Genomic DNA, 22,290 nt, shown 5'->3' on the forward strand with positions numbered 1-22,290 from the left:
CCCATTTTTAAAATCAGAAATATATCTATCTCCTTCTTGAAACCATTTAATGACTCAGACTCTACCGCACTATGGGGCAGTGAGTTCCACAAATTCACCACCTGCTGCTGGAAGTAGCTTCTCCTCATCTCAGTTATAAATCTACCACCTCTTAATCTACATCTGTGACCTGGTTCAATGAAGTGTGTAGGGAAGCATGCCAGGGACAGTGCAAGACACAAGGCATACCTAAAAACAAGCTGCCAACCTGCTGAAGATACAACATGGAATTATGTGCATACCAAACAGCAGAATCAGCATACTATAGACAGAATTAAGCAATTCCACAGCCCAGGAATCAGGTCAAAGCAGTTCTGTTGCATCCAGTTGTGAATGTTGGTGGACAATTAAACAAATAATCAGAGGAGGTGGTGCCACTAACACCCTCAAAGGTGCTGTAACCCAGCACATCAGTGCAAAGGTCCACTGTAAGGTGCTCTCTTCTCACTGGGAGATGCCCCGTGGCCCCCATCTCTCTCATACATCCGAATTCTAGTTTTCCCTTATAGCGAGGCAGTGCAAAAATAGTATATGTCCATCACTTTCTTTTTTTTCCCTCTCTTCATCTTCCTCACCACTACTTTGTTTGCCTTTTGTCCAGGTCATTCATATGCACAAACTCGTCCGCCTCTGCCAGACTGGTGAAATAATGTACAATGGAATGTCACCCAGAGCCAGGCTGGGAATAACATCCCAAATTTAATACCGTTCTTGCACCGGGCTAACTTTGCAAAGCTGAACTCGGCCCTGCACTTTGCCAGGTCCGCCCAATGTCCTGATATACCCTTATTCTTGTGTCCTTCCCATCTGCTCTCTTTGTCTGCCGAGCCCAGCGCAGGATCATCTCCCGATCCTGGTACCTGTGCAGCTTGGCTATTATCACCTTTGGTTGCTCCCCGGCCTTGGGCTTTGGTCGGAGTGACCTATGGGTCCTGTTGATCTCTGGTGGCTTGGGGAAGCTGTCCCTTCCAACCAAGTTACCCAGCATCGGAGCTGCGTAGTCGGGTATTTGCCATCGATCCGCTCTGGCAGGCCCACTATTTGTATATTCTGTCGCCTGGACTGGTTCCCTTGGTCTTCGACCTTCCCCTTCAGGCTCCCTTGGGACACTGTCAACCTCTGTATCTCTGCCCCCAGGGTGACAATCCTGTTACTCTGGTTGGCCGATGCCTTTTTAAGCTTCTAAATCATTCTTCCTTAAGCCTCCAGCTTCTTTCCTAGCCCTTTGAGCACCATCTGCATGGCGACGAGCGCCTCCACCATCGCCACAGTGACTGGCACCTGGATCTCCCTCTTTATCTCATCCTTCATCGTGGTCAGCTCCTTAGTCAGGAATGTTTTCTATCCCTCAGAGAACATTTACATCTTTTCTTAAAAAAGCAGACCTCTAGTACACAGAGTACTCTAGATGTGCTCTCACCAATGCCTTATACAACTGAAGCTTAACCTCCCTAATTTTGTATTCGATCCCCTTCACAATGAACAATAACATTCTATTAGCTTTGCTAATTATTTTCTGCACCTGCATACTAACCTCATCTGCTCTAAACGTCCATCCAATTCTTCATTTGAACTGTAAATAACTACACAAATCATCTCACCGTGTCAACCTGAGTGTTTTGAGCACTTTACCATTTGCACTCATTCCTAAACATTTTGAACTGATCTGCACTGGTATATGGAAATTGGCTATAATTTCTCTGTTCATAGAATAGAATCATAGAATCCTTATAGAACACAAAGAGACCATTCGGCCCATCAAGTCTGCACCGACCCTTTGAAAGACCACCCGACCTAGGAACTATCTTCCTGTAACTTAACCCTAAGGGCAATTTAGCATGTCCCATCCACCTAACCTGCACATATTTGGACTCTGGGAGGAAACTGGAGCACCCAGAGGAAACCCACGCAGACACGGGGAGAAAGCGCCAACTCCACACAGACAGCTACCCAAGGAGGGAATCGAACCAGGATCCCTGGCGCTGTGAAGCAGCAGTGCTAACCACTGTGCCATGTGCCGACCCATTGTGTTGCCCTATTGTTATTAATCAAGTTAGAAATTACATTTTCTTGTTTTTTAATTATTTGTTTCGTCTAATTAAAATACAGTTGGAGAATGTGTTATCAAAATGACTATAGTAACTTGTTTACTCCTGTGCATTTGCTAAGTGTACGGTGCTGGATTTTCTGCCGTTGGGATGCTCAATTTTGCCGGCAGCCCGGGGGTTTCCCGATGGCGTGGGGGTACCCCACAATGGGAAACCCCATTGACCAGTCGGCGAAATGGAGCATCCCGCCGGCGTGCTGAACCAGAAATCTGGTGTGGTGGGACAGAGAATCCAGCCCGTGATCTTGCACATTCTGCAATGTTTGATGTATTCAATTTCTTGATGCACAATTTCATTAATGTATTGTACTTTTTATCATGCTAATTATTGTGTGACTGGAATAAATATTCCTAATAAAAATACATGGTATTAAATGGTTATTTGCGAGACTGCAGATTTATTCATGGAATCAGACAATAACTGATTATCCTTGTAAGGTGACTGTTTAAAACCATCACAGTTAATTAATAACATAAATTATTATATTCTGGCCTCAAAACTAGGGCTATTTAAAAAAATGTAGTCCCAGAATAGCTTGAGGGAAAAATAATGCATACTTTACGTAGTGTATTTGAGATGAAATTAGAAGTAGAGTAACAAGGATAAAGGTTATTGGTGAGCAACATGACAACTATTTAGTACCATGCATTTTAGCACAAAAAATACATTTTAATGTGAGTTCCATGAGACAAATACAGATATTAAAAACAATTTAACTCTTCAGAAGAAAAACACTTTTTCAGTCTCTGAAACATTAAAATGAATGTGGTTTCCAGCAGAGATAATGTTGTTTTTATTAATGATGCCTTGTCAATGTATGTTGAATGTTGCAGGATAAAGGGAGAATTAAAGATGGACCGCATGGAGTATGCATCAGCTACTACGGTGTGAAATAAAGATTCTTACCTTTAAATTGTGAACAAAATGGAGAATACTTCAAATTTGATGGTAACATGTAATCAGGCATCTTGTGTGGCAACATTCTAGACCCCCCCAGATACCATCAGGTGTGCCACCACTGATTCTTCATCAGCTCCTCTAAAAACTAAGCTTAGGGATGTTTGGACTGGCCTGACCTCAAGCCATTTCCTTCCACTGTTCCAGTGTGAATGCAATGGAAAGCCTCGAAACTGGATTAGTTTTGGACATTCCTACTCTCAACCTATTGTCAGGAATTCTTCAGCATTTTTAAGGGATGTAATTATCACTTCCTTACAGGGACAGTAGCAACAGAAAGAGCATGACCTGGAGTCACTGATGTAGATAGGTCGATTGATATCAGGGTGATAGCCTGATGAAGAGCATAAATGGGCTCCATCTGGTGTCCAGATTATTGCCTGGAGCTAACTGTGATGTCCCACCATCACCCTGCTTTCTCGTCACCACTACAATAGTGCTTTCCAGCAGTTGGCCACACAAGATTACCAGTGTAATTACTGGGATTGCCAGGAAGTCCAGGAAAGGCTGCCACCGCCTAAAGAACCCCTGTACTGATCCCCTCAGGGCAAATTTCACCTTCTCTAATTTGATGAACCTCGCCATATCATTGATCCAGGCCTCCACGCTTGGGGGCCTCGCATCCTTCCATTGAAGCAAGATCCTCCGCCGGGCTACTAGGGACGCAAAGGCCAGAACACCGGCCTCTTTCGCCTCCTGCACTCCCGGCTCCACTGCAACCCCAAAAAGTGCGAGTCCCCAGCCTGGTTTGACCCTGGATCCCACCACCATCGACACCGTCCTTGCTACCCCCTTCCAAAACTCCCTCAGCGCTGAGCATGCCCAAAACATATGGCCGTGGTTCGCTGGGCTCCCCGAGCACCTAGCACACCTGTCTTCGCCCCCGAAAAACCTACTCATCCTCGTCCCAGTCATGTGGGTCCTATGCAGCACCTTGAACTGTATGAGGCTAAGCCTCACACAGGAAGAGGAGGAATTCACTCTCTCCAGGGCATCCGCCTACGTCCCCTCCTCAATCTCCTCACCCAGCTCCTCTTCCCATTTACCCTTCAGTTCCTCCACCGAGGCCTCGTCTACCTCATGCATTACCCGGTATATGTCCGAAATCCTCCCTCCCCCAAACCACACCCCCGGGAGTACCCTGTCCCGTGCCCCATGTGGGGGCAACAAGGGGAACCCCTCCACCTGCTGCCTGGCAAACGCCCTAACCTGCATGTACCGAAACATGTTCCCCGGGGGAGCCCAAACTTCCCCTCTAACTCCCCAAAGCTCGCGAACCTCCCCTCCACAAACAGGTCCCTCAACCTCCTAACCCCTACCCTGTGCCAGCCCAGAAATCCGCCACCAATGCTCCCTGGAACAAACTGATGGTTCCCCCGTATCAGGGCCTCCATCGAGCCCCCCACTTCTCCCCTATGCCGTCTCCATTGCCCCCAAATTTCGAGGGTAGCCGCCACCACCGGGCTCGTGGTATACCTCGTTGGAGGGAGCGGCAACGGTGCCATTACCAGCGCCTCCAGGCTCGTGCCCACACAGGACGCCATCTCCATCCTCTTCCATGCTGCCCCTTCCCCGTCCATTACTCACTTACGCACCATCGCTGCGTTGGCAGCCCAATAGTACCCACAGAGGTTGGGCAGCGCCAGCCCCCCCCCTATCCCTGCCCTGTTCCAAGAACACCCTTCTCACCCTTGGAGTCCCATGCGCCCACACAAATCCCGTAATACTCCTGTTAACTCTCCTAAAAAAGGCCTTTGGGATAAGGATTGGAAGGCACTGGAACAGGAACAAAACCTCGGGAGCACCGTCATCTTGACGGACTGCACCCTCCCCGCCAGTGACAGCGGTAACAGATCCCACCTTTTGAACTCCTCCTCCATCTGCTCCACCAACCTTGTGAGGTTGAGCTTGTGCAGGGCCCCCCAGCTCCCAGACACTTGGACTCCTAGGTACCTGAAGCTCTTCCCTGCCTGCTTCAGTGGGAGCCTACCAATCCCTTCCTCCTGATCCCCCGGGTGCACCACGAACAACTCGATCTTGCCCAGGTTCAGCTTATACCCAGAGAAGCCCCCAAATTCGCTGAGAATCCTCATCACCTCCGGCATCCCCCCCACCGGGTCCATCACATACAGCAACAGGTCGTCCGCATAAAGCGACACTTGATGCTCCTCCCCACCCCGTACCAGGCCCCTCCAGTTCCCTGACTCCCTCAATGCCATGGCCAGGGGCTCAATTGCCAACGCAAAGAGCAAGGGGGACAGGGGACACCCCTGTCTCGTCACCCGGTACAGCCGAAAGTACTCCGACCTCCTCCTATTCGTGGTTACACTCGCCATCGGGGCCGCATAGAGCAACCTCACCCAACGGACAAACCCCTCCCAAACCCAAACCTTTCCAACACCTCCCACAGATACCCCCACTCAACCCTATCAAAGGCCTTCTCCGCATCCAATGCCACCACTATCTCCGCCTCCCCTTCCACAGCCGGCATCATAATAACGTTGAGGAGCCTTCGTAAGTTAGTATTCAACTGCCTTCCCTTCACAAACCCCATCTGGTCCTCGTCAATGACCCCCGGCACACAATCCTCTATTCTTGTGGCTAAGATCTTTGCCAGCAGCTTGGCGTCTACATTTAGCAGCGAGATCGGCCTATATGACCCACACTGCAGAGGGTCCTTGTCTCGCTTCAGGATCAAGGAAATCAGCGCCCGTGACATAGTTGGGGGCAAAGCTCCCCCTCCCTTGCCTCGTTAAAGGTCCGGACCAACAGGGGGCCCAACAGGTCCGCATACCTTTTATAAAATTCGGCCGGAAACCCATCCGGCCCCGGCGCCTTCCCCGACTGCATGCTCCCTATTCCTTTAACCAGCTCCTCCAGCTCAATCAGCACCCCCAGTCCCTCCACCTGCCCCTCCTCCACCCTCGGAAATCGCAGCTTGTCCAAGAAGCGCCCCATTCCCCCCACTCCACCGGGGGTTCAGACCGGTACAGTTCCCCATAAAAGTCCCTAAAGACACCATTAACGTCTACCCCCCTCCTCACCACCTTCCCATCTCGACCCGTCACTCCCCCAATCTCCCTGGCCGTGTCTCGCTTTCGGAGCTGGTGTGCCAGCATCCTGCTCTCCTTCTCCCCATATTCATACACTGCCCCCTCTGCTTTCCTCCACTGAGCTTCTGCCTTTCTGGTAGTCAATAGGTCAAACCTGGCCTGAAGGCTACGCCTCTCCCCCAGCAATCCCTCCTCCTCCAGAGCCTCCGCATATCTCCTATCCACCCTCACCATCTCCCCTATCAATCTCTCCCTCTGCTCCCCCCTCTCCCTATGGATTCGGAAGGAAATCAACTCCCCTCTAATCACCGCCTTCAATGCCTCCCAGACCGTCCCCACTCGGACCTCCCCGTTATTGTTGGCCTCGAGGTACCTCTCAATACACCCCCGAACCCTCCCGGCCTCCTCCTCGTCTGCCAGCAGCCCCACCTCCAAGCGCCAGAGCGGACGCTGGTCCCTCTCCTCCCCCAGCCCGAGGTCCACCCAGTGCGGGGCATGGGTGGAAACCAGCCCCCTGCTCAGGACAAAAAAAATCAATCCTCGAACAGGCCTTATGCACGTGGGAGAAAAACGAGTACTCCCTGGCCCTTGGCCTCGCTAACCTCCAGGGATCCACCCCTCCCATCTGATCCATTAATCCCCTCAACACCTTCGCCGCCGCTGGCCTCCTACCCGTCCGGGACTTGGATCGATCCAATGGGGGATCCAGCACAGTGTTAAAGTCTCCCCCCATGATCAGGCCCCCCACCTCCAGGTCCGGAATGCGGCCCAACATGTGCCGCATCGTCCCAATTTGGGGCGTAAATATTCACCAACACCACCCGCTCCCCCTGCAGCTTACCACTCACCATCGCATACAGCCCGCCACTGTCAGCCACCACCCTCAATCCCTCAAAGGACACCCACTTTCCCACCAGGATCGCCAGCCCCCGATTCTTCTCATCCAGCCCTGAATGAAATACTTGGCCCACCCATCCCTTCCTCAGCCGAACCTGGTCCGCCACCTTCAGGTGTGTCTCTTGAGCATGGCCACATCCGCCTTCAGCCCCTTCAAGTGCACAAACACCCGGGCCCGTTTGACCGGCCCATTCAGCCCACTCACATTCCAGGTTATCAGCCAGATCAGAGGGCTCCCCGCCCCCCTCCCCTGCCGATTAGCCATAACCCATCCCCTGCCCACCACTGGCCAGCGTCCCCTGCTCGGCCTGTTCCCCACAGCGGCAACTCCCCCCCCCCCCAAGCACCCCCTGCATACTCCAGCTCCTTCCTGGCCATTTCAGCAGCAACCCGGCACCCCACCCCCGCCCCCCCCAAGGCTAAGACCAATCCTAGCCGCGACCCTCCCTCCATAGCACTCCCGTGAGCCAGCTAAGTTCTGCTGACCCCAGCGACTCCCGCCATACCTCCGACTCCTCTCCACGTGGGACTACTCCTCCTCCTTCGTGTCCATCAGCAGGCCCTCCTCCCCCCCCCCCCGCTCTTGCGCGGGATAATAACAGCCAGCAAACGCCCGCGCTTCTCAGCCCCGACCCCGCCCCCATCATCCCACAGCGCGGGAAACCCGAGAAAAGCCCGCGCTTTCGCCCTGCCCAACCCCGCCTCCTCTAGGGCATCTCCCATTGCCAGTCCCCACCACCAGCTCCCCGCACTCCCAGTTTACCTCCCTGCCCGAACCCGTCCACCAGACCCATACAAAAAGACATAACGACATCGCCCCACCCACCCTAAAGCCAACACACATCTTGCATTAAACAGAGAACCCCCCCCTCCAGAGCAAAAATTAAACACAGTTACATTATCATACAAAAACCCCCATCTTTGACCCTCAGTTTGAGTCCAGTTTCTCGGCCTGCACAAAGGCCCACGCCGCCTCCGGGGACTCAAAATAATGGTGCCGGTCCTTGAAGGTGACCCACAGACGCGCCGGCTGCAACATGCCAAACTTCACGCTCCGTCTGTGGAGCACCGCCTTCGTCCGGTTGAACCCGGCCCTCCGCTTAGCCACCTCCGCACTCCAGTCCTGGAAGATCCGCACCTCCATAATTTCCCACTTGCTGCTCCGCTCCTTCTTGGTCCACCGGAGCATGCACTCTCGATCAACGAACCGGTGATACCGCACCAACACCGCCCGCGGCGGCTCGTTCGGCTTGGGCCTCCTAGCCAGAATTCTGTGGGCCCCCTCCAACTCCAGGGGCCCCTGGAAGGACCCAGCTCCCATCAACGAGTTCAGCATAACGACCACATAGGCCGCCAGGTCCGACCCCTCCAGCCCCTCCGTGAGGCCCAGGATCCGCAAATTCTTCCGCCTCGACCGGTTGTCCAGCTCCTCGAACCGCTCATGCCACTTTTTATGGAGCGCCTCGTGCATCTCCACCTTCCCCGCGATGGCCATGGCCTCATCCTCCCTTTCGGAGGCCTGCTTCTGCAGCTCCCGGATCGCGGCCCCCTGGGCTGTCTGTGTCTCCATCAGCTCTCTGGTGGTAACCTTCAGCGACTCCAGCAGCTCCACCTTAAGCTCCTGGAAGCAGCGCAGCAGAGTCTCCTGCTGCTCCTGCGCCCACTGCCTCAGCTCCTCGAGGGCTCCGCCAGCCGCCATTTTGTTTCTCTTCCCCCGCTTTTCCAGGGGCGCTTCCACTGTTTTACTGCTCACCCCACTCCTGGTCCGGACCATAGGACCCTAGGGATCTACTCCAGGCCCCTTCCCACGTCGGGATTCGTTGAAGAAGTTCCGTTGGGGGCCATGAAAAGAGCCCCAAAGTCCGTTTTTAGTGGGAGATGCCGAACGTTCGGCCTAGCTCCGCATTGCTGCCACCGGAAGTCATCCTCAACACCTTTTTAACATACAGAGAGAGAAAGCGATACTCCTATATCCTTGTAGTCTGAATACAGCTTTCAATTGAAAACGAAACTAAGACACATTGCAGCTGCCAGCTCAAAACTAAAATAAAAGACAGAATCACATTCCAGCTCTACCCACACAATGACATCTTTGCAGCCTTTTGATAAACACCTATTTCTTAAAGATACACTCCCATGACACCTCCCCGCAAGAAAAAAATAAAAAACCATCAACTTCAAGATGATTTCATTTTTCACCTTTTCACTTTCCTTTTAGAAATATCGACAGTAAATATACGTTTTATTTTAACAAAGCAAAACACGCAAACATTTATAATAACATAGTCTGTTTTAGTTCTTCTTCCTGTGTCTGGAATCCCGCTTGATTGACAGTCTCTTTGGACAAGTAGGTCTCTGCACAATCCATCCATTTCTCTATGCCTTGGCATTTCTCTTTAAGGTCAGATACTTTAGTTCAACCCGATCACAGAACCCCTTGTAATTCTCCAACACAGGAGTATTGGTTAACACATCCTTTAGGCCTTCAAATGCCTGTTGACACTCTGCTGTCCACCAAAATTTGCGATGTTTCTTCAGCAAGTCCATCAGTGGAGCAACCACGCTGCTACAATTTGGCACAAATTTCCGGTAAAATCCACTTATACCAAGAAATCGCATTATTTCTCTTTGTGTCGAGGGTATTGGAAACTCCTCAATAACTTTTGTTTTAACATCTTGTGGGACCATTCGACCCTGTCCAATTGTATGGCCAAGGAAAGTTTCTTGGGCTTTTCCAAATTCACTTTTGGCTAGGTTATCACCAAACCCGCCTCCGATCGAAGTCGATTGAATAACTCCATCAGATGCTTCAGATATTCTTTCCATGTCTGACTACAAATTACCAGATCGTCGATGTATACTGCACAATTGGGTCATCCTGAAACTACTTTGTTAGTTAACCGTTGAAATGTGGCTTGGGGCGTTTTTCATGCTAAATGGCATAACTTTGAATTGGTATATACCATCTGGAGTCACAAAAGCTGAAATCTCCTTTAGTGGGCAGCATGGTAGCATTGTGGATAGCACAATCGCTTCACAGCTCCAGGGTCCCAGGTTCGATTCTGGCTTGGGTCACTGCCTGTGCGGAGTCTGCACATCCTCCCCGTGTGTGCGTGGATTTCCTCCGGGTGCTCCGGTTTCCTCCCACAGTCCAAAGATGTGCAGGTTAGGTGGATTGGCCATGATAAATTGCCCTTAGTGTCCAAAATTGCCCTTAGTGTTAGGTGGGGTTACTGGGTTATGGGGAGAGGGTGGAGGTGTTAACCTTGGGTAGGGTGCTCTTTCCAGGAGATGGTGCAAACTCGATGGGCCGAATGGCCTCCTTCTGCACTGTAAATTCTATGTAAGTTATTGTGAAAAGCCCCTAGTCGCCACATTCTGGCGCCTGTCCGGGGAGGCTGGAACGGGACCCTGGCGTTGTGAAGCCACAGTGCTATCCACTTGTGCTACCGTGCTGTACTACTGTACTAGATTGCTGAATGTGATCCTGTCTCCAGTGGAGGGAAAGGAGATGGAGGGGATGGTGGCACTGGACGCAGAGAAGGCGTTTGATCTGGAAGAGTGGGGTTATTTGATGGCAGTATTGGAGAGGTTTGGGATTGGGCTGAGGTTTGTGGCGTCGGTGCAGTTGTTGTACAATGAGCCAACTGGGTGTGCTCACACTAATGGTATGAATTCGGGGTTCTTTACACTGCACTGGGGTACGAGGCAGAGGTCCTCTATGTCCCCCTGTTGTTTGCATTGGCTATAGAGTCCTTGGCCATAGCGCTAAGGAGCTCGGGGCTGTGGAAGGGGATAGTGAGTGGTGGGTGAAGCATAGGGTATCCTTATATGTCGATGATCTGCTATATCTCAGAACCGAATACGTCGGTGGGGGTATAATGGAGCTCCTCCAATGATTCAGGACGTTCTCGGGGTATAAATTGAACTTGGGTAATAGCAAGTATTTCATGATCTATCAGCTGGGAGTAGGGGTCAGGGTCGGGGGCTGCAATACCGTTTGGCGGCAACCCATTTTAGGTACTTGGGATGCAGGTAGCCCGGGATTGGGGGGGGCTCCGAAAATACAATATTACTAATTTGGTGGGGAGGGTGAAGGACAACTTGATAAGGTGGGACAACCTCCCTCTGTTGTAGGCGGACTGGGTGCAGGCAGTTAAAATGAATGTGTTTCCGCGATTCTTGTTCCTATTCCAGTGCCTGCTGATCCTTTTACTGAAGTCCTTCTTCAGAGGGGTGGACATATCAATCTACTTGTTTATCTGGGAGGGGGAGGGGGTGGGGGTGGGGGTGGGGGGGGGGGGATGTTGCCAGGATCAGTCCTGCAGAGAGGGCGACAGACAGGGGCTTATCCCGCCTTCCCCCCATATCGCTTCACTCCTTTAGCCCCAAGAGCTATGGGCAGGATTCTCCAATAATTGGGCTATGTCCCAATGCCCATGAGAAAACGGCCGCTACTCACTCTGGACTTTTTTCCGGGGGGATTCCTCGTTTTTAAGGGGGCTTACAGGGCCCCGAGTGCTCCAAGCAGCTCTGGCTTCTGATACGGGGCCCTGCACTTCTGGCTGCGGGTCCGCGCATGTGCGCGGCGGCCGCCTGCGGCGCCGGCCCCGCGTGACGGGGCAGACCCACACAGCGGGCTGGCGCCGAAGAAGTAGGCCCCCCCCCCCCAAGGTCGCACGCGCCCGCCGATCGGTAGCCCCCGATCGCGGGCCTGACCGTCATGGAGGCACCCCCTGATGACTGATCACCCCGCCCCCCACCAGGTCGGCCACCGCAGCGGCGTCTCTGAGCACCCGCCGGGTGGAATCATTTGTGAACCACGGCGGCGGGAACTCGCCCGGTCGTCCATGGAGAATCGCTGTGGAGGCCTCTTTCAACGGCCCTCGCTCGGTCGTCCATGGAGAATCGCTGTGGGGGCCTCTTTCAACGGCCCTTGCTCGGTCGTCCATGGAGAATCGCTGTGGGGGCCTCTTTCAACGGCCCTCGCTCGGTCGTCCATGGAGAATCGCTGTGGGGGCCTCTTGCAACGGCCCCCGACCGGCGCCGCTTTGACCGCACGCACGCGACTGCCAGCAATTCTCCGTCACTGGAGAATTGTGGGAAGGCATCGCGGGTCCAATGCCCCATTCTCTGCCCCCGCACCAGGCGCGATTGCGGAAGCTCGGAGAATCCTGGCCGATATCTAATTCCTTCTTGCATTTACACAATGTTTTTGCCTTTTTACCTACTTTCTGTGGTAGCGAATTTCACAGATTCACCACTCTCTGGGTGAAGAAATTTCTCCTCACCTCAGTCCTAAAAGGTTTCCCCCTTATCCTCAAACTATGCCCCCCAACATTGGGAACATTCTTTTGGAATCTACCCTGTCTAATTGTGTTAGACTTTTATAAGTTTTTGTGAGATCCCCTGTCACTCTTCTGAACTCCAAAGAATATAATCCTAACTCATATGACAGTCCCGCCATCCCAGGAATCAGACTGGTAAACCTTCACTGCACTCCCTCCACAGCAAGAACATCCTTCCTCAGATGAGGACACCAAAACTGCACACAATATTCTCGGTGTGGCCTCACCAATGCCCTATACAATTGTAGTAAAACATATCCATCCCTATACTCAAATCCATCCACTATGATAGCCAACATACCATTTGCCCTCTTTACAGTCTGTTGTACCTGCACGCTTACTTTTAGCGATTGTGCATGAGGATATCACGGTTTTGCTGAGTATCCACCTCTCTCAATTTACACTCATTCAAATAATAATCCGCCTTCCTAATTTTGCTGCCGAAGTGGATAATCTCACATTTATCCACTTTATGCTTCATCTGCAATGCATGTGCCCACTCATTCAGCCTGTCCAAATCCCACTGAAGAATCTCTGCATCCTCCTCACAGGTCACCCTCCCACCCACCTTTGTATCACCTGCAAATTTGAAGATAATACATTTAGTTCTCTCCCCAAATCATTAATATATAATGTGAACAATTGGGGTCATAGCAATGATCCCAACTTTCTGCTTCCTGTTTGCTAACCAGCTTTCTATCCATTTCAAGTCACTACATACAATCCCGTGCGCTTTAACTTTACAACGTAATCTGCTACGTGAGACCTTGTAAAAAGCCTTCTGAAAGATTAAATAAATCACTTCCACCGGTTCTCCTTGGTCAACTCTACTATTTACATCTTTAAAGAATTCTAGTAGATTTGTCAAGCATGATTTTCCTTTCGGAATTCCAGGCTGGCTTTGTCTGATTATGCCACTGCTTTCCAAATGCTGTGCAACAAAATCCTTGATAATGGACTCGAGCAACTTCCCTGTTAGGCTCACTGGTCTATAATTCTCTGTTTCTTCTCTATCTTCCATTTTGAATAGCGGGGTTATATTAGCTACTCTCCAATCTGTAGGAACCATTCCAGAATCCAAAGAATTTTGAAAAAATTTGACAGAAGCTTTCAAAATCATGAGGGATCGTGACAAATTAGATAGAAACTTTTCCTGTTGGTGCACATGTCAAGAACAGAAGGTAGTATCATGGTGGTAATGATATTGGAGTGGTAATCCACAGCCCTGCAACTGGAGACATAACTTCAAATCCCATCAAAGCAACTGCTAGTGTTGCCAACCCGAGTTGAAATTATTCCTGGAACTTCCATTACATAGCCTTTCATTTCCAAAACTGCCCCACCCACAAAACCCTTTTAAAATCTCAAATTTTTCATAACTGGTAAACAAAAATATTAAAAATGAGAAAAACATATGGGGCGGAATTCTCCGCCCCGCCGAACCAGTTTTTTGCGCCCCGGCCTGCGGCAGGATCCTCCGTCCCACCAGCTGGCCAATGGGATTTCCCATTGTGGTCACCCCCACGACGTCAGGAAACCTGGGCATGGGTGCTCTTCCGACAAAATGGAGAATCCCAACAGGGAAATCCAGCCCATGATATTAATGCCTCCTATGATTCTTCTCCAAGAGTTTCTGCTCGTGTCAGTGTCCAGGAGCTTAATCTTTATCTTAATCTTAATCTGGTGACCCACTGTCACCAGACTCCTAAACGACCCTTTTATGGACTGTCCTCATTAATACTACACCCTGTCTGCTTCATCCGATGCCAATGCTTATGTAGTTACATTGTATATATTGTGTAGCCCTATTATGTATTCTCATGTACTTTCTTGAATTCTGTTCAATTCCCTTTCTTCCAATGTACTGAATGATCTGTTGAGCTGCTTGCAGAAAAATACTTTTCACTGTACCTCGGTACACGTGACAATAAACAAATCCAATCCAATCCAATCCAATTTCTGTAGCCTCCAGGGAATTCCTGGAGTGTGGGCATGCCAAGCAACTTGGCGAATTAAAATTTCAATTAATACCATAAGACCATAAAATGGAGGAGCAGAATTAGACCATTCGGCCCATTGAGTTTGCTCTGCCATTTGATCATGGCTGATATGTTTCTCATTCCCATTCTTCTGCATATTCCATGTAACCTCTGAACCCCTTATTTGAAATGAAATGCCAGTTTCATTAATAATGACCCTGAAACTAATGGATTACTGTAAAAACCACTTGATTCACTCATGTTCTCCAGGGAAGGAAATCTGCTATCCCTACTTCGTCTGGCTACATGTGACTCCAGGCCCACAGAAATGTAGTTGACTCTTAACTGACTTCTGAAATGGCCAAGTAAACTACTCAGTGGTCTCAAACGGCTGTGGACAAAAGCAGTGATTATGTGTACCGACACCACACACATAGCAGTCGTTCAATAAAGCTGCACCATCACCTCCTCAGGGGCACGTAGGGATGAGAAGTAAATGATGGCCGAGCCAGTAACAATGACATTTCAAGAATAAATTTAAAATATTGAGGACACATATTTAAAGTGATTAGTAAAAGTACCAAAGGCAAAATGGGAACTTCTTTTTCATGCAGTGGGTGGTCAGGATCTGGAATTACTCATAAGATGGTGGTGGAAGATTCAACTGTGACTTTCAAAAGAGAATTTGATAATCACCAGAATGAAAAAAAACGCAGGGCTACAGAAAAAAGGCAGGAGAGTCGGACTAGCAAAATTGTTCTTGCAGAGAGCTAATACAGACTCAACGTGTCAAATATCCTCCTTTTTTTAGTTTGCTCATGGGATGTGGGCATCGCAAGCTCTGACAACATTTATTGCCCATCCCTAATTGCCCTTAAGTTAAGGACAGTTAAGAGTCAACCACTTTGTTGTGGGTCCAGACCAGGTAAGGACGGCAGATTTCCTTCTCTTTTTCTTAAATATATTTATTTTCCTAATTTTTCACATTTTCTCCCGAATTTGCACCGACCAACAATAAACGATAAACAGTAACGAATATAATGTCAATCCCCATAATAAGAACGACTATCCCATCCTTCTACGAACCCCAAACTGCCCCCACGTTAACATAAAGAAACCAAAAGGAATCACCCATAGTCACCATTAACACACACAGCCCCCCTCCCCCCAACTCTCCCTAACTAATGTCCGATGTTATCCAATTCTTGAAAGTGAATAATGACTGGCGCCCATGAATTGTAGAACCCCTCCATCCTTCCCCTCAGTTCAAGCTTAACCTTCTCAAGAGTCAAGAATTCCAACAGGTCCTCCCACCAAGCCATCACAGGGTGGAGAGGTTGGTCTCCATCCCAACAGGATCCGCCTTCAGGTGATCAACGAGGCAAAGGCTACAACATTTGCCTCCGCACCCGTTTCCAACCCTGGCTGGTCCGACACCCCGATTATGGCCTCCCGAGGGCTCGGGTCCAGTTTCACATGCACCACTTTAGAGATTACCCTAAAAACCTCCTTCCAGTAATCCTCCAACTTTGGTCAGGACCAAAACATATGAACATGACTTGTGCCGCCCCCACCCCTCCCCTTCCCCCAATATTCATATACATCTTCTACCCCCTCAAAGAGCCATCTCATCCTCGCCCTTTTGAGGTGTGCTCTATCTACCACCATCAGCTGTATCAGCCCCAACCTTGCGCTTGAGGTGAAGGCGTTCAATCTCCAGAGCACGTCCCACCAAACGCCCCCCTCTATATCCTCTCCCAACTCTTCCTCCCACTTTGCTTTGATCCCTTCCAGTGGTTCCTTCTCCTCTTCCAAAATAGCTCTGTAAACCGCTGACACTACCGCCTTCTCCAGTCCCCCTGTCGTCAGCACGTCCTCCAGCAATGTGGAGGCCAGCTCCACCGGGAAGTTCTGTATCTCCTTCTTGACAAAATCTCGAATCTGCATTGATCTAAACATTTCCCACTGCTCCAGCCCATACTTCGCTCCCAGCTCCTTCACTCCTGCAAACAGATCCCAAGAAACAAATCTTTTAGTGTCTTAATCCCCTTCTCCTTCCATTTCCGAAAATTTCCGTCCCACCTCCCTGGCTCAAATCTGTGGTTTCCCCGAATTTCCCTTGACCCTGCCCCCAACCCGAAGTATTGGTGAAACTGCCTCCAAATTCTCAATGAAGCTATTATTACCAGACTCCCTGAGTATTTCCCTGGGGCCATCGGGAGCGGCACTGTTGCTAGCGCCTTCAATCCCGACCCCCCTCCACAAACTCTCCTCCATTCTGACCCACTGGGAATCAACCCCTCTGACCCAGCTCCACAACTTCTCCACATTCACCACCCAGTAATAATACATCAGGTTCGGAAGACCCAAACCCCCTGCCCGCCTTCCCCTCTGTAGCAGCACCTTTCTAACTCTGGCCACATTTCCTCCCCATATGAACGAGGTAATCATTCCTTCAATCGCTCAAAAAAGTGGCTTTCGCAGGAAAATCGGTAGGCATTGGAAAGTAAACAGAAATCGCGGCAACATGTTCATTTTAACTGCCTGTACCCGACTCGCCAGTGACAGAGGGAGACCATCGCACCTTGCCAGATCAGCTTTCACTCTCACCACGAATCTAGAAATGTTGTACCCGCAATCCCGAGCAACCTGCACCCCCAGGTATCTAAAGTGAGTCCCTGCCCTACGGAATGGCAGCCCCTCCCCCACCCCTGCCTCCATCCCGCCGAGACACCACAAAATACTCACTCTTGTTTAGATTTAATTTGTACCCCGAGAGAGAATATTCCCCCTACTGGCACACTCAGTTCCAAAACGTATAACAAGAAATCATCAGCATATAAGGACATCCTATGCTCTAATGCCCACCCGGCACTATCCCTTTCCATACCCCCGAACTTCTTAATGCGATGGCCAATGGCTCAATTGCGAGTGCAAACAGCAAGGGGGACAAAGGACATCTCTGCCTCATCCCAAGGTGGAGAGAAAAGTATCTCGAGCTGATGTTATTTGTGCGAACACTCGCCCTCGGCTCCTTATACAGTAACATTACCCAGTCCACAAATCTTACTCCAATCCCAAACCGCTCCAGAACTGCCATCAAGTATCCCCATTTTACCCGGTCAAACACTTTCTTGGCATCCAATGCCACATCCACCTCTAGAACATAGAACATAGAACAGTACAGCACAGAACAGGCCCTTCGGCCCTCGATGTTGTGCCGAGCAATGACCACCCTACTCAAACCCACGTATCCACCCTATACCCGTAACCCAACAACCCCCCCCCCAGACAGTGACCCAGCCGGGAACCGAACCTGGGACCCTGGAGCTGTGAAGCATTTATGCTAACCACCATGCTACCGTGCTGCCCTCTGTTTCCTTCCCCTCCGCCAACTACGGTCAATACCCTCCTAATATTTGAAAAGTGCTGCCTCCCTCTCACGAATCCCGTCTGATCTTCACCTAACATCTTTGGGACGCATTCCTCAAGCCTACCTGCCATTCCTTTCGCCAATACTTTTGCGTTCACGTTTGAAAGTGATATGGGCCTATACAACCCACACTCGGTCGGATCCTTATCTTTTTTAAGCAACAGGGAAATCGAGGCCTGCCCCAAAGTTTGTGGTAACACCTCCTTCCCTATCGCCTCCTCAAACATCCCCACCATCAGGGGTGCCAGCTTATCCTTGAATTCTTTTTAAAAATATTTTTATTCTCCTCCTTTTTCACATTTTCTCCCAAATTTACACCCACCAACAATAAACAATAATCAGTAACAAATATATCAATCCCCATATCAATAACAACAATCGCATCCTCCCACCAAACCCCAAACAACAGCCCGCATGTTCACACAAACAAATGACAAAAAGGAATCAGGAATCACCCATAGTCACCATTCACACATGAGGTGTGCTCTATCTACCACCTTCAGCTGTATCAGCCCCAACCTCGTGCATGAGGTGGAGGCATTCACTCTCCAGAGCACCTCACACCAGAACCCGTGCTCCATATCCTCTCCTAACTCTTCCTCCCACTTTACTTTAACCCTTCCAGTGGTGCCTTCTCCTCTTCCAAAATAGCTCCTTAACCACCGACACTACCCCCTTCTCCAGTCCCCCTGTCGTCAGCACCTCCTCCAGCAATGTGGAGGCCGGCTCCACTGGGAAGTTCTGTATCTCCTTTCTGGCAAAATCTTGAACCTGCATTGATCTAAACATTTTCCACTGCTCCAGCCCATACTTTGCTTCCAGCTCCTTCAATCCTGCAAATCGACCCCCAAGAAACAAATCTTTTAGTGTCTTAATCCTCTTCTCCACCTATTTCTGAAAATTTCCATACCATTTCCCTGGCTCAAATTTGTGATTCCCCAAACCGGCATTTCCCTTGATCCTGCCCCCAACCCGAAGTGTCAGCGAAACTGCCTCCAAATTCTCAATGAAGCTATTACTACCGGACTGCCTGAGTATTTCCCTGGGGCCATTGGGAGTGGCGCTGTTGCTAGCGCCTTCAATCCTGACCCCCTACACAAACTCTCCTCCATTCTGACCCAGTGGGAATCAACCCCTCTGACCCAGCTCCGCACCTTCTCCACATTCGTCGCCCAGTAATAATACATCAGGTTTGGAAGACCCAATCCCCCTGACTGCCTTCCCCTCTGTCACAGCACCTTTCTAACTCTGGCCACCTTCTCTCCCCATATGAATGAGGTAATCATTCCTTCAATCTCTCTGAAAAATGCCTTTGGAAGGAAAATTGGCAGGCATTGGAAAATAAACAGAAATCGCGGCAACACGTTCATTTTAACCATCTGTACCCGCCCCGCCAGTGACAGAGGGAGACTGTCCCACCTTGCCAGATCAGCTTTCACTCTCCCCACCAAACTAGAAATGTTGTACCTGCGGAGCTCCCCCTGCCCCACTCCCGAGCAACCTGCAGCCCCAGGTATCTAAAGTGAGTCCCTGCCCTACGGAATGGCTGCCCCCCACACCCCTGCTCCCACCCGAGACACCACAAAATACTCACTCTTGTCTAGATTTAGTTTGTACCCCGGGAAAGACCCAAACACCCGAAGCAGCTCCAATATTCCCCCTATCGACACACTCGGTTCCGACACGTATAACAGCAAGTCATCAGCAGATAAGGAAACCCTATGCTCTGTCATCCCCCGCATTATTCCTTTCCATAGCTCCGAACTTCTTAATGCGATGGCCAACGGCTCAATCATGAGTGCAAACAGCAGGGGGGAACATAGGACATCCCTACCTAGTCCCACGGTGGAGAGAAAAGTACCTCGAGCTGATGTTATTTGTGCGGACACTCGCTCTCGGCTCCTTATATAGTAGCTTTACCCAGTCCACAAATCTTGGTCCAATCCCAAACCGCTCCAGAACTGCCATCAAGTACCCCCATTCTACCCGGTCAAACGCCTTCTCAGCGTCCAATGCCACAACCACCTCTGTTTCCTTCCCCTCCGCCGGTGCCGTAACCATGTTCAATACCTTTTTAACGTTTGAAAAGAGTTGCCTCCCTCTCATGAGCCCCATCTGCTCTTCACCTATCACCTTTGGGAGGCACTCCTCTGCCAGTACCTTCGCCAATACTTTTGCGGCCACGTTTAAAAGTGATATGGGCCTATACGACCCACACTCTGTCGGGTCCTTATCTTTTTTAAGCAACAGGGAAATTGATGCCTGCCCCAATGTTTGTGGCAACACCCCCTTCCCTATCGCCTCTTCAAACATCCCCACCATCAGATGTGCCATCTTATCCTTGAATGTTTTATAATATTCCACTGGAAACCCATCCGGCCCTGCCTCTTTCCCCGACTGCATCCTCCCAATCGCATCTTTTATCTCCTGCTCCACTATCGCTTCTTCTAATGTAGCCCTATCCCCCTCCCCTAACCTCGGGTACTCCGGCCCATCTACATATTCCTGCATCACTCGGTCCCCCCCCCATGGTGGGTCTGACCTCTACAACCTCTCATAGAATTCCTCAAAGACCTTGTTAACCAGATCCAGAGCCACCACTAACTTCCCTGCCCTGTCCTGCACCTGAACAATTTCCCTTCCCGCTGACTCCCTCCGAAGCCGACCCGCTAATATACACCCTGTCGTCTCTCCATGCCCGTAAACCGCACCCCTTGCTCGTCTCAAATGACGCACCGCCTTCTTGATACATAGTCGGTCAAAGCTCGCCTGTATTTCCTTCCTCTTTTCCAACTTCGCTGGGTTCCAATCTTCTGCATACCTCCTATCTACCTCCAGCATCTCATCTATTACTCTCTGAAGCTCTCCTCTTTGCCCGCCATAGCCTGAAATGAGATTACCTCACCCCTCACCACCGCCTTTAGAGCCTCCCATACAACTGCCATCGACACCTCACCCATACAGTTGAAACCTACATATTCCTCAATTACTTTATAAATTTTGTCTCAGAACCCTCAGTCCCCCAACAGTACAGTCTTAAATAATAACACAAGGCTAATCACTTTCAACCTTTGTAGAACCATTGTCTTTGAGGTAGATTCCTCTCTTTTATTAGGATAGCATTGTAATGGAGCTTTCACGTGGCCTTGCTGCTATCTCCTCAATATCTAAGCCTATTCTGTTATGTTCAAAGAAGTCATTGATAGGCTTGTAGTACCTCAAGCGGGAGCCTATTACTGCTGGAGAAGAATCAGATAGTTATGCGTAACACCAATCACTGGTGAAGAGTGCAGTTAAAAGGGCAGAAGACCAGAATTTCCCGTTGGCTCAGTTTTTGTTGGTGTCAACAAATACAAACGTTTGTTTGGGCCATTTAAAAAATTCATTCATGGCATGTGGATGTCGCTGGCTGGACCAGCATTTATTGCCCATCCCATGTACCCTTGAACTGAGTGGCATGTGTGGCCATTTTAGAGGGCATTTAAGAGTCAACAGCATTGCATTTAATCGGGCATCACATACAGGCCAGACCAGGTAAAGACACAGATTTTCTTCCCTAAAGGACACTTGTGAACCAGATGTGTTTGTACAGCAATCGACAATGGTTTCATGGTCATCATTTAACTTTCAGTTCCTGATTTCTATTGAATTTAAATTTCACGATTTGCTCTCATGGAATGCAGGTTCCCTGAGCATTACCCTGGCTCACTAGATTATTAGTGACAATACCACTGCTGTTGTAGTGTGGCCCTTTTCGGAGGGCGAGCTCCACTGACCATGTGACCGGCTCTGGGCCAATTGCACAGGAGCACGTGAGTCCCAACCAATCAGGAGTTTGCGCGGGGCCCAAAGAGCAGGACCCTGGGTAGTAGGGACCAGGGAGCTGAAGAGTAAAAAATTGTTGCACAGTGTTCGGTGCCTGTTATGTAACTGCTTTTGCCTTTAATCGATAAATCCTTTTGTTTGCTACTGGAAGCTCCCAGTATATGTCTCACAACTGTACCATTGCACTCTCTTACTTCATCTGTGCACAATGGGGCCCCCACCCGCCACTAACCCAGGACTAGCTTTAGGAAAATCATTCTTGTCTTTATGGTCTTAGGAAGGGATATGAACAGACCAGATATAGAAAAGCGTTGCAGATCTGGAGGGGAATGGGTGCCAGTGGCAGTCCCAGTTTGTTTGGGGGAAAGGAAATTAAAGTTAAGGCAGGAAGGCAGCAATAAACAAATTGTGTGTCTTTTTCCACTACTATCATTCTAGTTATAGGGGGAGTTGCTGTGGAACGTTCAGTGCCTTATTTTAATTGCCTTCTGAGTGAACAAATTTAATCCACTTTATAAACTGATCATTTCCAGTCTTCCATTAAAAGAATTATTGAAGAGAAAATAGTTTCCATTATAGCCGTAGCAACTTTAAAATTAAGAAAAAATAGATTAGTTCTAATGTTTATAACAAGGGTTTGATTGTTCTCCA

This window comes from Scyliorhinus canicula, chromosome 8 (genome assembly GCF_902713615.1).
Source record: "Scyliorhinus canicula chromosome 8, sScyCan1.1, whole genome shotgun sequence".
Lineage (NCBI taxonomy): Eukaryota > Metazoa > Chordata > Chondrichthyes > Carcharhiniformes > Scyliorhinidae > Scyliorhinus > Scyliorhinus canicula.